This window comes from Apus apus, chromosome 4 (assembly GCF_020740795.1).
Source record: "Apus apus isolate bApuApu2 chromosome 4, bApuApu2.pri.cur, whole genome shotgun sequence".
NCBI lineage: Eukaryota > Metazoa > Chordata > Aves > Apodiformes > Apodidae > Apus > Apus apus.
In genome coordinates this window covers 29294783-29306977 of record NC_067285.1, presented here as the reverse complement: position 1 = coordinate 29306977, position 12195 = coordinate 29294783, and the positions used below count along the sequence as shown (strand labels likewise).

Genomic DNA, 12195 nt, shown 5'->3' with positions numbered 1-12195 from the left:
AAACCATCTGTCTGGAGTCTCCAGGGGATTGCCACTTTAAAGAAAGGATCTTTTAGTGATTTAACCTCTTGATTTTACTTAAGGTCTGTAGATAGACATGTATCCTCTCTATTTCATGGTAAACGAAGCACAGTACTTTGAGGAGAAAAATCTATGATACACACACACAAAAGCAACACTGCAATTTTAGACACAATTTGATTTTCATTTTTACTTGACTGTTAGAGCATGCAAGCAGAATGAAAATTAAAATGCTGTTAGATGACGTTAATGTTGACCACAAAGCAACTGTTTTCAGAGCACCATTCTCATGGGGATAATTGTTGCATAATTATGTGCAAAATTGCTTGATTTTATTATAACCTTTTGTCTTTTATTATTTGAGATTTACTGAAATTGATATAATTGATTATTTTTTTTCCCCTTTGTGTAATAACGTGTTTAGGGACTTCTTCAATTACCTGTAACCCTGCCTGAATGATGCTTTTACTTATGGCCACTGCAGTTCTGAGCCACTGGACAGAGAGGGTACATTTCAGATGTAAATCTCAAAGGATTTAACCTGTTCAGAAAGTTCTGATTTACTGAACAGCAAACTCCTCATTTAGCTTCCTGTACATAAGGATTATTATTGCTGTTGTTTTCCAAGCCTCACACGTATGTTGCTTAGGAACCCCACTTTCTTAAAAAAACAGCCATTTTAGTGACCCACTTAAAGTGTTCTTTATACAGATCATTATTGCAGAAAATTCACTAGTCCATCCATACATTTGGGCAAAATGGGAATGCTATCTGAAAAGATTAATCCTTGTCATACAGTCCTGAAAAAAAACAACTCTGGACAAAAAGATTATGACTTAAGTTTGTCTTGATTTAAGTTTCTCTGAAGGGCAGAACTGACCTTGTTAATAGTCCATGGAGAACATAGGGGAGCTCTACATCTCAGCTGGTAAAGTCCCTACTAAGAAGAGTGTTTCTGTGTTAATCAGATTTAGTTCAAAGTGCTTTAAAAAAAGAAATGTTTTAAGACACCCCCTCCCAACTCATCTCAGAATATAGTAAATGAGGTAATAGATTTCAAATCTATTTCTGTGTTCTTGCACTATTAAAAATAGGTCTTTTAGGGAAACAGTTTCAGAAACATGTTGCAAAGAGTTGGACATCTTTTCCCATTTTTTAGTCCCTGCCTAGTTGTTACAGCATCCTCTAGGGACATCTCGTGCTCTGCAGGGAATCTGAGAAATGGTGTTTTCGGGGGATTCTTTCTCTTCATGCTGGAGAAATCAAAGTTACGATCTGCTTAGTTTTGTAGGTGCCTTGGAAAAATCTTCTCACTATGTGCAAAGAGCTTCTTGAGTAAGGTTAAGGGCATTTGCCATTATCCTTTAGGGAGAAATTGCTAGAACTGAGATTATAGTCCCTGGTTTCTCTTTATATCAGGGTTACTCTTAAGGTTGTATTCACAACAGAAGCTGAAAAACAGCAGTGTTTAATTTCTCAATCTACTGCAGAAAATTGCTCATAATTTTTTTATAGCCATTTAGTCTTGCTAAGGTCACATTCTCCAGCTAAACTAGGCTTAAACATATTTAGTCATCTGTGTCTAAGGCTGACAGCAAACATTATTGTTACTTTAACAGGTATTTCCAGTTCAGGATATGCACCAGGGTTAAAGCCAGGGCTGTGGCTGGTTTCTGGGGGATGTGAGCTGACCTACATTAAAGACTGTCCTTCCAGATGAGTGCCCCTGCCCAAAGGGATCTCAGAAAATGGGTCCATTTGCTCAGCTTCCTTCAAAGACACAACTGTTCACTATTAGTTATTTAGATGTGGGCTGCCGAGTTTGATGAGCTGTGTTTAAAACCAAGGCCACCAGGTTGTACTTAGTGATCACCCCTTCAGTTGCACATGAACTCTAGTTACTCTTTTGGATGATAGGGACTGCTTGAGTAGGAGTTGTCACAGAGATGGTTCATCATTACTTAATTGGGGGGTTGAGATCCCATGATAAATAGTATTGAAAGCACAAATACCACTGACACATACAAGCTCCAGTCAGTAGCAGGTACTGTTCTATTATATTTGCCATCCTTGGAGGAAAAAAGTACAGTACGTTACAGGATTATTTTCTTGAAAGACTAAATAGACTTGATGTTTCAAAAGCTTCAAGTAGGTTACCAGGTTGCAGCTCATCAAGAAATACATTTGATGTTAGTCCAGAAGGCACTTCCGTAACTTCTTTCTCTGGGTACATAATTGAACGTGAAGTAAAATATCCAATTGCTAATAGGTTGATAGGACAAAGGGTTTTTTCTGATGGGAAGAGAACAGAAATGATCCTAAAGGTGGCTCTGCCAGGTGTCTGGGGACAGGTCTGCTGCTTGGGGTGCAATACCAGCAGGGAAATTAACAGTCTCCTTCACTTTCCCATTGATGTTCAGGCTGCATCTGTCCAGGAGCAGAAAATCGGATCGTACCGGATGGAAGAGGGAGCACAAAGGCTTTGTGAGGAGTCATGACAGTGGGAGGTGCCCTGAGTCGGTGAGTTTCCTCAGCAGCCTCCACCAGGCATTAGAACTGCCGTGCAGTGACAGACATCTGAGAGGAACGTGGAGTCCCAGAGAGGCCACCTGTGAATCCTGGCAGCATTACATGACGATGAGAAACATAAAAAAATGCAGAGATGCTGGAGGTCTGTTTCCCTAATCAAACAGATGCAAATGAGGTAAGCAGGAACAGCACGGTCAACACCACTATTTTGACTATTGAAAATCAATACATTTAGTGTATAGAATCAAGTTTATGTAAGTACATTATATTTAATGTAAGATTTTATTAAAAGTACAGTCTCTTTTTATGTGTTAGGTACCTTAGCTATAGAGGTTAGGGTTTTGCCTCACTGTTGGACTTTGTTGTGACAGCTAACAAAGGTTCGGTCTGCTTCCTGGCCTTACTGAAGTTTGCTGTCTCTGCAGCATAAACAGCCAAAGAGGTCTCATGCTTGCCCCTTACCCACTGTACCTCTGGGTCCTACTGTCCCATTGCCCATTTATAGTAGTAGAAGGGCCAACCTGCAGGATGCATTGAGAGAGTGTAAAGATTGCAGAGGGGTGAAGGTGACCACTGAGGCAGCAGCCTCTTGCAGTGCCATGAAGCTGTAACAGAGTGGGATCCCCAGTGGTTCCTACGGGTAGCAAGGCTGGCACCCAGTAGATCAGTGACTCAGTAGACCAGGCATTACTCAGACTGGGGTCTTTCCAGTGGTGTCTGGGAACATCAGTAGGACATGTTCGCAGTGGCTAAGCTGGTCCTTGTGCCTAAATGGACTAAAAGCTGTGGGTGACGTGAACAGACTGACGTTTTACCATGCAGCAGGTTGCTTTGCTACTGGTGTTGTAGAACTCATAGAACTCCTCTTCAGTGTTTCATTAGCTTTTAGCTTAGCCTCTCATTAGGTGCTGATAGGAGACTTGCAGTCCACAGCTGTTTCATGCTGCCTTTTGATCTAAAAGCTAATATTTTAAATGAGTGCACAAAAGATTGCCTCTGGCCTGCAGGTAGCTAACATTTCAGCTCCACATCCATGTCCAAGTCTCATGCCAAGGATACAAAATCTGCACAGACAGCGTAGTCTGATGTGTGTGTTTTTCACTTCATAGCAAAGGGAACATGTTCCTAAACATTATTTACCTATGACCAAGTAGTTATTTAAGAAACAGTAATTAGGCACAGTGAAATGTAATTAGTATTATGTTTAATTATACATGTATAATTAGTTTCTGTTTATATGATACTTTTTAGCTGACATCAACAGTGTTCATATCAAATCCATTTGAGTCTAAAACTCAAGAAAGATTTTGGTTGCTAATTACTTTAGTTTGGATTTTAAAAATAAAAAGCCTTTTTCTGAGAGTTGGCACAGTCATGCAAACTGGCACCCCCTGAGCTCCTCATCATGTTTCCTTGACACTTCTACACCACTTGCCAAGAAGCTGTTGGCAGAGCCACCGTCCTTGCTTTCAGCTCTGCGGCATGCAGAGCCACGCGGGCAGCAGCGTCAAGGACTCTCTTGCCCCCTTCAGCAGGCAGTGCCTGAGGCTCCATTGCCTTTGCCTTTACATACAGACTGACGGTGACCTTCAGCAATAATTGTCACATCCACTTTTCCAACCAGCTGGGGCATCCCAGGGCCAAGACAAGGAATCATCCTGCAAGAGCAGCCAGCACAGTGACAGCAGTAATCTGCTGCTTTTTTTCTTTTCTTTTCTCTTGAGTTCTGGCCAAAGCAAAAGATACAGCTCTTTGGTCTGGGTGTGTTTCTGTGTGTATAGGTGTGGGGAGAAGTGACTTGAGCCACCTAAGCTTGTTAGTTAATGTAGTTAATGTACACATTGATGTCAAACAAAATGAAACTGTTATGGTCTTGTGAGTCATCTGAGTGTCCCTTTGAATTTAATTATTTAAATGACCTGCTATTGTTCCTCAATTAAATATTTAAGCTTGCTAAATAGCTGCCATTCTGGCTTAGTTGTTAATGTACCATGATTGGTACTCACAAAACTGGAGTTTTGTGACTGGGTGCTAGTACTGGGGGAGTGGATCTCAGCTCCTCACTGTTTTCTTAGCCCCATCACCACCACTGTGAAGGCCAGTTCAGCAACCCAGTACTGCATGGGCAAAGTGCTTCCATGGAGACTTGCTTACAGCCAAGTTTCTGGACCTACCAAAAGCCTCTGAGAGCCGAGGTGGTCCTCCTGCCCTGACACATGAGCACCCCATGCACACAAACACCCAGAAAATGGGGTATTTAATGCATTCTAAGGGTTATAGCTCTTCCCACTCCATGCATGAGTCCAGGATGAGTGGCCTAGCTGCTGGTACCATGGGCACATGGAGAAATGCCCCAGAGCTGTTTTTACGGAGTTTCCATAGACACACCAGGTGCAGGAAGTGGAGCTCTTGGGGACCCACAGCAGACTGTCCCCAGGCCCTTGAGAGGAAGCATGACACAATCTCCCTTCTTGGTGAAAAAAGGAGTCAGACTTCATTCAGGGAGAAAAATAGTAGATCATTTGAGTTGTCATAAAAATTAATATATTTCCCAGATTACCTGAAGTTTCTCAGTCTGTAGCTTTTGCTTTTCTACTAATTAATAAGACAATGAAGGAAATTTACCAGGGGAAGCGAGTCAAATTAGTATTGCATTCTTTCTTTGATGTTTTTGGAGCTAGGTGTGAATTGTCTGCATCTGTTATTCTAATTGTAGTTTCTATGTATAGACCATTTCAGAGTCCTAAGGCACAGAGCCTGTCCTGTACTCAAGAACCTTAATTTAAAAAGAAGAAGTAATAAAATAGCAGTGTATTTCCATCATGGTGCTGAACAGAAAGGTCTGGGAATGTCAGATTCATCTTTGTTGCAAGCCTTTTGCTTAGTTGTTGATGAGCAGAACAAATGTTAGGGTTGTGGGGTTTTTTAGAGGCAAGTGTTTAAATTCCAGCTGCATGTCTTCCGCTTTTGTTTTTTTTGCATGGACTTTGAACATCCTAAAGTAATGCTTTTTCTCAGTATAAATTCCTACCAAGAGAAGAAACACTTCCCTTTGTTTTGAAACTAACAGCCATTTGCTTATTTCCTTCAATTGCTCATAATCATATATTAGAGGTAACTATGACTATTCCTGGCACACACTGTTACCTGTTACCCAGATTTTGTCATCCTCTACAAAGCCTTACTTAGCCACATTACACTTCGGAGTGGTCTTGTTTACTTTGTCCTCCAGGACAAGCTGGTTGATAGCCAATCATCCTTGGTATCACCTTCTCTACACCCTTTTATGAGGTGGAGAAGAGAGAGAAAAGCAGCACTACAAGCAGTAATCTTGATGTAGGCAAAGCAGAGATTCATAAATGCCTTGTGGTGCTTTTCTTTGTGCTCTGTACCTGGCCTAAGATCCCTAATACCAGATTTCCTTTCTCCTGTTGATCTTTAGCACTGTGCTGATGTTGCCTTAATGCTAGCTTGTAGGTCCAGCATTCTTGGTGGTGAGAGATGGTACAGAATCAATTGTTTCATAAGAAAAGCTGCAGGGGCATGGCAAAGGTCTCCCATCTTAATTTCTGTCACTGAAATTCCTCTGCTACTTTTTTATGTCTTAAAAATAGTTTTCTTTTAGTCATTAAAAATCATTAAGTCTCAGTGATTCTTTCTGTGGTTCTTAACATATGCCCCTTTCCTTTAAGAGCCACAGATCATATCATGAGCAGATGTCATCCCCTCCTTGTTAAGCCATTATTCCAGTCATTTATGGCAATGTATGTCTGCACTGGTCCTTGAAACCTCCCCTGTAGTCTCCTGTAAAATCCAGCTTGATATGAAGCCTGTCATTTTCCAGTTTCTGTTTCCAGGACAGTGTTACACTCTGTATTGTACATGGCAGTCAGGTGTGCAGACACTCCATGTGTGTTCCTGTGATGGGTGAGAACCACTGAACAACCTGGTCTGTCATCATTGCTGCAAAGAGCATGGTTTGGAGCAGGGCAGCCTCCTAGGGTCCCTTCCATCTGAGGTGTCCTGTGGGTCTGTGAGTGTCAGCTGGTCCTGTCAATTAGTGTTCATCTCTTTGGCCCATAATTTCTTCTAAAACTAATGTGTCCGAAAGTGTCTTTGTTGTTTCCCAAATCCTTACCCCAAACCTTCCTTCCCAGATCATAGAATCATAGAATGGTTTGGAAGGGATCTTAAAGATCATCTAGTTCCAACCCCCTCTGCATAGGCAGGGACACCTCCCACTAGATCAGGTTGGTCAGGGCCCCATCCAGCCTGGAACTGAACGCTTCCATGAATGAGTGGTTCCAGTGCAGGACTCTCATTTGCATCTTTATACATCACCAGAGATGCCAAGTAACAATACTTTTTGTCATGGGAAGACAAATACACACACACAAAAAAAGAGTACAGATTGTGCGTGTTCTGAATTTAGTAACTGTGAGAAATGGCATGGCAGTATCCTGTTGCCCACTTTTATGTGAATAAAATATGACTCCTGACTTGAAGATACCATTTAAATATCCCTGTGCAGTATATTGGCAATGCAGGAAGGGCAGGAGCTCAAATAGATTTTCAAATTTAAAGACTGTAGGGAACTTTTCTATGGGGTGAAAAAGAAAAAAAAAAAAAAGAGTAGAGCAGAGTGTCAGCCATACAGAGACCACTCAGCAGTGTCCAGTTTTGAAATGAGGGACTTGACTGACTTATTTTTGTGAAGCTGAACTGTATTTATTTAAACACTTAAGAAATACAGACACATATGTGACAAATGTTATGTCTGGGTAGTTTGGGACTGGGAAATTCGTAGGGTTTTCTGTTGTTTGTATCAAAGCCCTTAAATCCACGGGACTTAATCAAACCAGAAATGTTCACAAAACTTCATAATTATGACAAAATAGTGTTGGTGGGTTTTTTATTTTTTTTATATATATATATTTTTAAATAGACCTGACATCTAGCAGAGAGTGTTAGTACTGGGCCTTTGATTTAATAATTATTTTAAATGTCACATACTATCAGTATTGTAGGGGCGATTCCTACCAAGACACTGGGGTCAAACCACTCAGTAATTATAATGATTTTATTTACAGAGGAGAAACAAGTTTCTCACATAGGGAGGATATTTTAATCTGTTCTGCTGTTTGCGACATCTCTTTTTTTTTTTTTTTTTTTTTTTCCACCTAGTGAGTAGGTTAAAAAATAGAAAGAGAATTCTTCCTGGGAGGCAGTTTCTCCCAGGCAGAATATATACTTTAAAATGACTGCCATCACTGTGATGTGGTAATAGACCTTCATCCCTAATGCAAGACCTGGCAGCAACTGAGGCATCCAGGGCATCATTTACTAGAGTATATCTGAGGATGACTTTTTCTAGCTTTTTGTATCAATCTCAGTTCAATTCAAACCATAATCAACTAATCACTGGCAATTTTCAGATATGAGTCAAGCTAATTTCAAGACAATCAGCCTTAGATAGTTTCACTGAGCAGCCCTGGAGATGTTTATGTTGATGTCCATTAGCATTCCAACTGACAGTAATGTGTGCTCCGCAAAAAGAAAAGCAACAAAAAAAAGCAATCATCCCACAAAAAAAAAAAAAAACCTCTCAAAAATGAACAACAACAAAAAATCTACAAGCCCTAAGTGCAGAAAATGGCAGTTTATTTCTACCTGCTGTTGTCCCCTGATAGGTGATCTAAACCTGGGGTTGCTCTGTGTAAGGAAGGAGTGGGTCATTCAGGATACTTGCCCTGATGTGGAAATGTAGCTTGACTTCTGTTCAGTACTGAATGGCAAAACATTTGCTCTGCATAAAAACCATGGAAGCTAAAATCAGTGTCAGAATCAAGGCCCTACATGTGTATCTGCTACTTCTTGAAGAGCTTTTAGATTCAAACCACATGCAGCCTTCCTGCCATGCATCACTATGGTATGTAAATGAGTCTATAATGGTTCTTGCTTGATGGAATTTTTTTTCCTTTTTTTTTTTTTTTCCTCCCATTACTCCAGTTTCTTTTCACTGCCTCTAGACTGAGATACACGAACCCCCTATTTGCAGAGAAATATCCCCCACAATACAGAGGGATGCCACTTTCAAATCAAGCAGCCAAAGCGAGGTGGTGTGAAACTGAGGTGGACAATTTAACATAAGCAGCTTTCTTTTATGAAAACACTCTGCCAGTCCATCAGTTTATGAGCAGAAGTTGACTGGGTAAACCCTGTCCCTGGCATTGTTGGACACAAAGAGGTGTTTTCTGGCATCCACTGCAGGAGAGGGTGGGAACCCTGAGGTTTGTCTCTTGAAGCAATACGGTACGTGACAAAGTTACTGCAGTATTAAGAAGTATTTGTTATGTGTTGTTTTGGTTAGCAAATACAGCCGTGGAGCTATTGCCATTGCTTCCTTGGCTTCTGTGTGCCATCCTCTCAGAAGTCCTGGGTGTCTCCAGGCCTCTTGGTCCATCCCACCTTAGCGCTCTCGGCACCGCTTTGTAGTGGGAGGAGCAACCTGGTGTTGTAGCATGGAACAACATGTCATACATGTAAACCCTGATGGGGAACCCACAGGACTCTTATTAAAGGTACTGTTACTTGATCAAGTTAGAAAACAGTAAATCCCACAAAACCCATGAAATATGCAGATTAGAAAATAAATAATTCAAATCCATCCCCAGTTACGCAGACTGAAACTCTGTGCTTTGTACTAAGCACCACCAGTCAGGAGACAAGCAGCTCTGTCCTGTTTGGAGTCTAAATCAATTCCCTGATGGGGAACCCACAGGACTCTTATTAAAGGTACTGTTACTTGATCAAGTTAGAAAACAGTAAATCCCACAAAACCCATGAAATATGCAGATTAGAAAATAAATAATTCAAATCCATCCCCAGTTACGCAGACTGAAACTCTGTGCTTTGTACTAAGCACCACCAGTCAGGAGACAAGCAGCTCTGTCCTGTTTGGAGTCTAAATCAATTGTGATCACCAAGGAAAGGGACCTGTAGACATAAACAACTTGTTCAATGCACAAAAGCAGTCAGATGGAGACCAGAACACTATCACAGCTAAAAGGGAATATGGATTAATAGAAAAAGTAGCAGAATGCCATTTCATAAATCATAACTCCATCCTGAATAGGGTGCTCTGCTGGCTACTTCTCAGGTGTATGAATGGCAGAAACAGGTCTTCAAGGAATGGAGATAAAATGGTTGCTGTCATAGAAGAACTTTCATAGGGAGAGAATGTGAAATGACAGGACCTGTTTACCATGGATGAGATAAATCGGACAGAACAAGTTCCTGGTAGACAAAGTACTTAATGGCATACTTGTGCTCAGAGAGTTATTCTCTAATGAGACTTTAAAAAACAATGTGTGATTTAATTATGGTAGGCAACAGGAATTGTAAAGCTTACACTGACTATGCATTTTATATCACACATTATACAGACTATATTACATATTACCTGTTGTGTTACATGTCACGTTACATATTGTATGTTCTTTATTAAAAGTTATGTGATGTATAATGCATTAGAATATAATGTCATGCCATGTAACAACATATCAAATATATACATTATGTATCATACAATACTCTGTATTACATTATAGTATGTACATATACATTATGTATAATATGCTCAATTCAGTACATACATAAATAATATACAATATTATATGTAGGTGTATATATAGAAAAACCTAAAAATATAGTCAAACACAGACTTAATATGTTAAATACAATTTTTTCTTTGGCTACAGAGAGTCACAGGAAACAAAGACTTGTATGGAAATAGAAGAAAGTAAGTTTAGGTGGATAAGAATAAAATCCCTAGGTGTATTAGATATAATGATGTGTTCTCTATGTAATTTTAAATTATATGAGTCAATACCTTTTTCTAGACTATAGGTGTTGAACTATATGTCTAAAATACATACGTTTAAAATAGAAATATAAACACATAGAGAACATTATTAATCTTAGGTATTTGTAAAATATGCAAACACCATATATATACAGGTAAAACATAAGATGTATGCAGAAGTACAGAGACTTCATCACCCTCTGTGTGTATGTGGATCAAGAATTATTTGGATGAAAGGTACTTTCTTCCACACACAGGTCATTCCATAGTTGCTCACTAGGAATTATGTTACTGGAATAAGAAAGATGGAGTAGGAGCAGGAAAAAGATTGCTGTGGATTACTGGACACAGCTTTATCCCTATGTCAATCTGATACATAATTTAAATGTTCTCACCTTGCAATTGTCAGGTACAAAAGAAAGCTTCAAGTAAGAGCATGTTTTAGGCACCTTCTAACACACCCAATCACAAAACCCAAGGTACGTTCCATTGCACTTGTTTAGAATTCCATTTCTTTGCCATTGTATCGGCTGATGCACTAGCCAGAAAGGAGCCTCAGATGCCATCTGCTTGGGGACCTAGAAGTGTTAAGATCTGGGTTAATGTGCATTTGAGGAGAGACTGGTGCTACCTGATGAGGTTCCCAGCTCTACAGCAAGCAGCAGCTGATCCCAGAAGGCCCCTTGTGCCATTTCTGCTCCATGATGGTGAGTGTGTGAAGGTGCTGCCAGTGTGAGTAGCTCAGAGAGTGATTTGAAATACCTTTCTATGCAGCTTTTGCACAGCAAAAGCCAGCTGCATAAATATTCATGGGAGGCAAATACAAAAGCTATTTGTACAAAATGAATATATTTTAAAAGGGTTGTAAAATATTCATAGGCCGTATTTCTAGCATGAACTTAGACTAAGGGCCCAAGCCTGGAGTTACACATTTCAGCAGCTTTAAGCACCTAGTTGCTGTCAGATTGCAGAGCCTCAAACTCCTGAGACAGGCCTAGGTCTTCAGCAGCTCTGAAGCAGGTTTTCAGCAGGACCACACCTAAAGGCGGCTGAGGACTTGGGGCATCAGGGCTGAGCTGACCCTTGGAAGTGGGCTTGTTATTTCAATTCCTATGTAGTTGATGTGCTGCTATGCTGTGTTGCTGCTTTGCAGGGTCACACATCACCAGCATCAGAGAACTGCTGGTCCTGGTGCCCTCTGAAGGGCTGCAGCAACCACAGCTCTGCAGCCCCCGAGGCGTCCTCTCCCAGCACGACAACGCAGGGGCTTGCTGGGCTGCCAGGGCTGTGCTGGCTGAAGCCATGGATCTGCAGCTACAACTGACAGCAGGGATCACCTTACCCAGCTGAGACAGAAGAGTTCCCTACAGGAGTTAGGTAAGCACAGAGACAAATCCTTCTGCCTTTCACCTGCCTTTTTTTGCAGAGTATAAAGAGAGCCACCTAACTTCAAATGTCAAATATACTTTCTGTTGCCCTTGCTTTCTTGCTTTGGTTTGCATTTAATTCCAAGTTACGTTCTGAAATTATTTGTGTCTGCTCTCAGCAGTTTCAAGAAGCTTGCAGGGGTTAGGATGAACAGAAGGGAGATCCTTTGTGGGTTTCTGCATGCACAAGCTGACTCAGGCAGTCCCCTGACCTGAACATGGAGGGGAGGGGCTATTAAGAGGAAGTACCCATATGCTTGTTCTGTACTTGGTGCTATGCAGCTGTACCAGACCATATGGAACTCTGGTCCAGCCTTATAGAGGAAATCTACTGGAAGCTCTTGTGCTCAGGGT

At 40.9% G+C, this 12195-nt stretch overlaps 1 long non-coding RNA gene across 1 annotated transcript in view; it reads left to right on the top strand.

The window, feature by feature from the left end:
- LOC127383860 (uncharacterized) overlaps positions 1 to 11786 on the top strand; it is a 142721-nt gene extending 130935 nt beyond the window's left edge. The window contains exons 4-5 of the long non-coding RNA XR_007889320.1: positions 2442 to 2725; positions 11568 to 11786. This is a non-coding gene — a long non-coding RNA (uncharacterized LOC127383860). The remainder of the gene's footprint in view (positions 1 to 2441; positions 2726 to 11567) is intronic.
- The last annotated feature ends 409 nt before the right edge of the window (positions 11787 to 12195 follow it).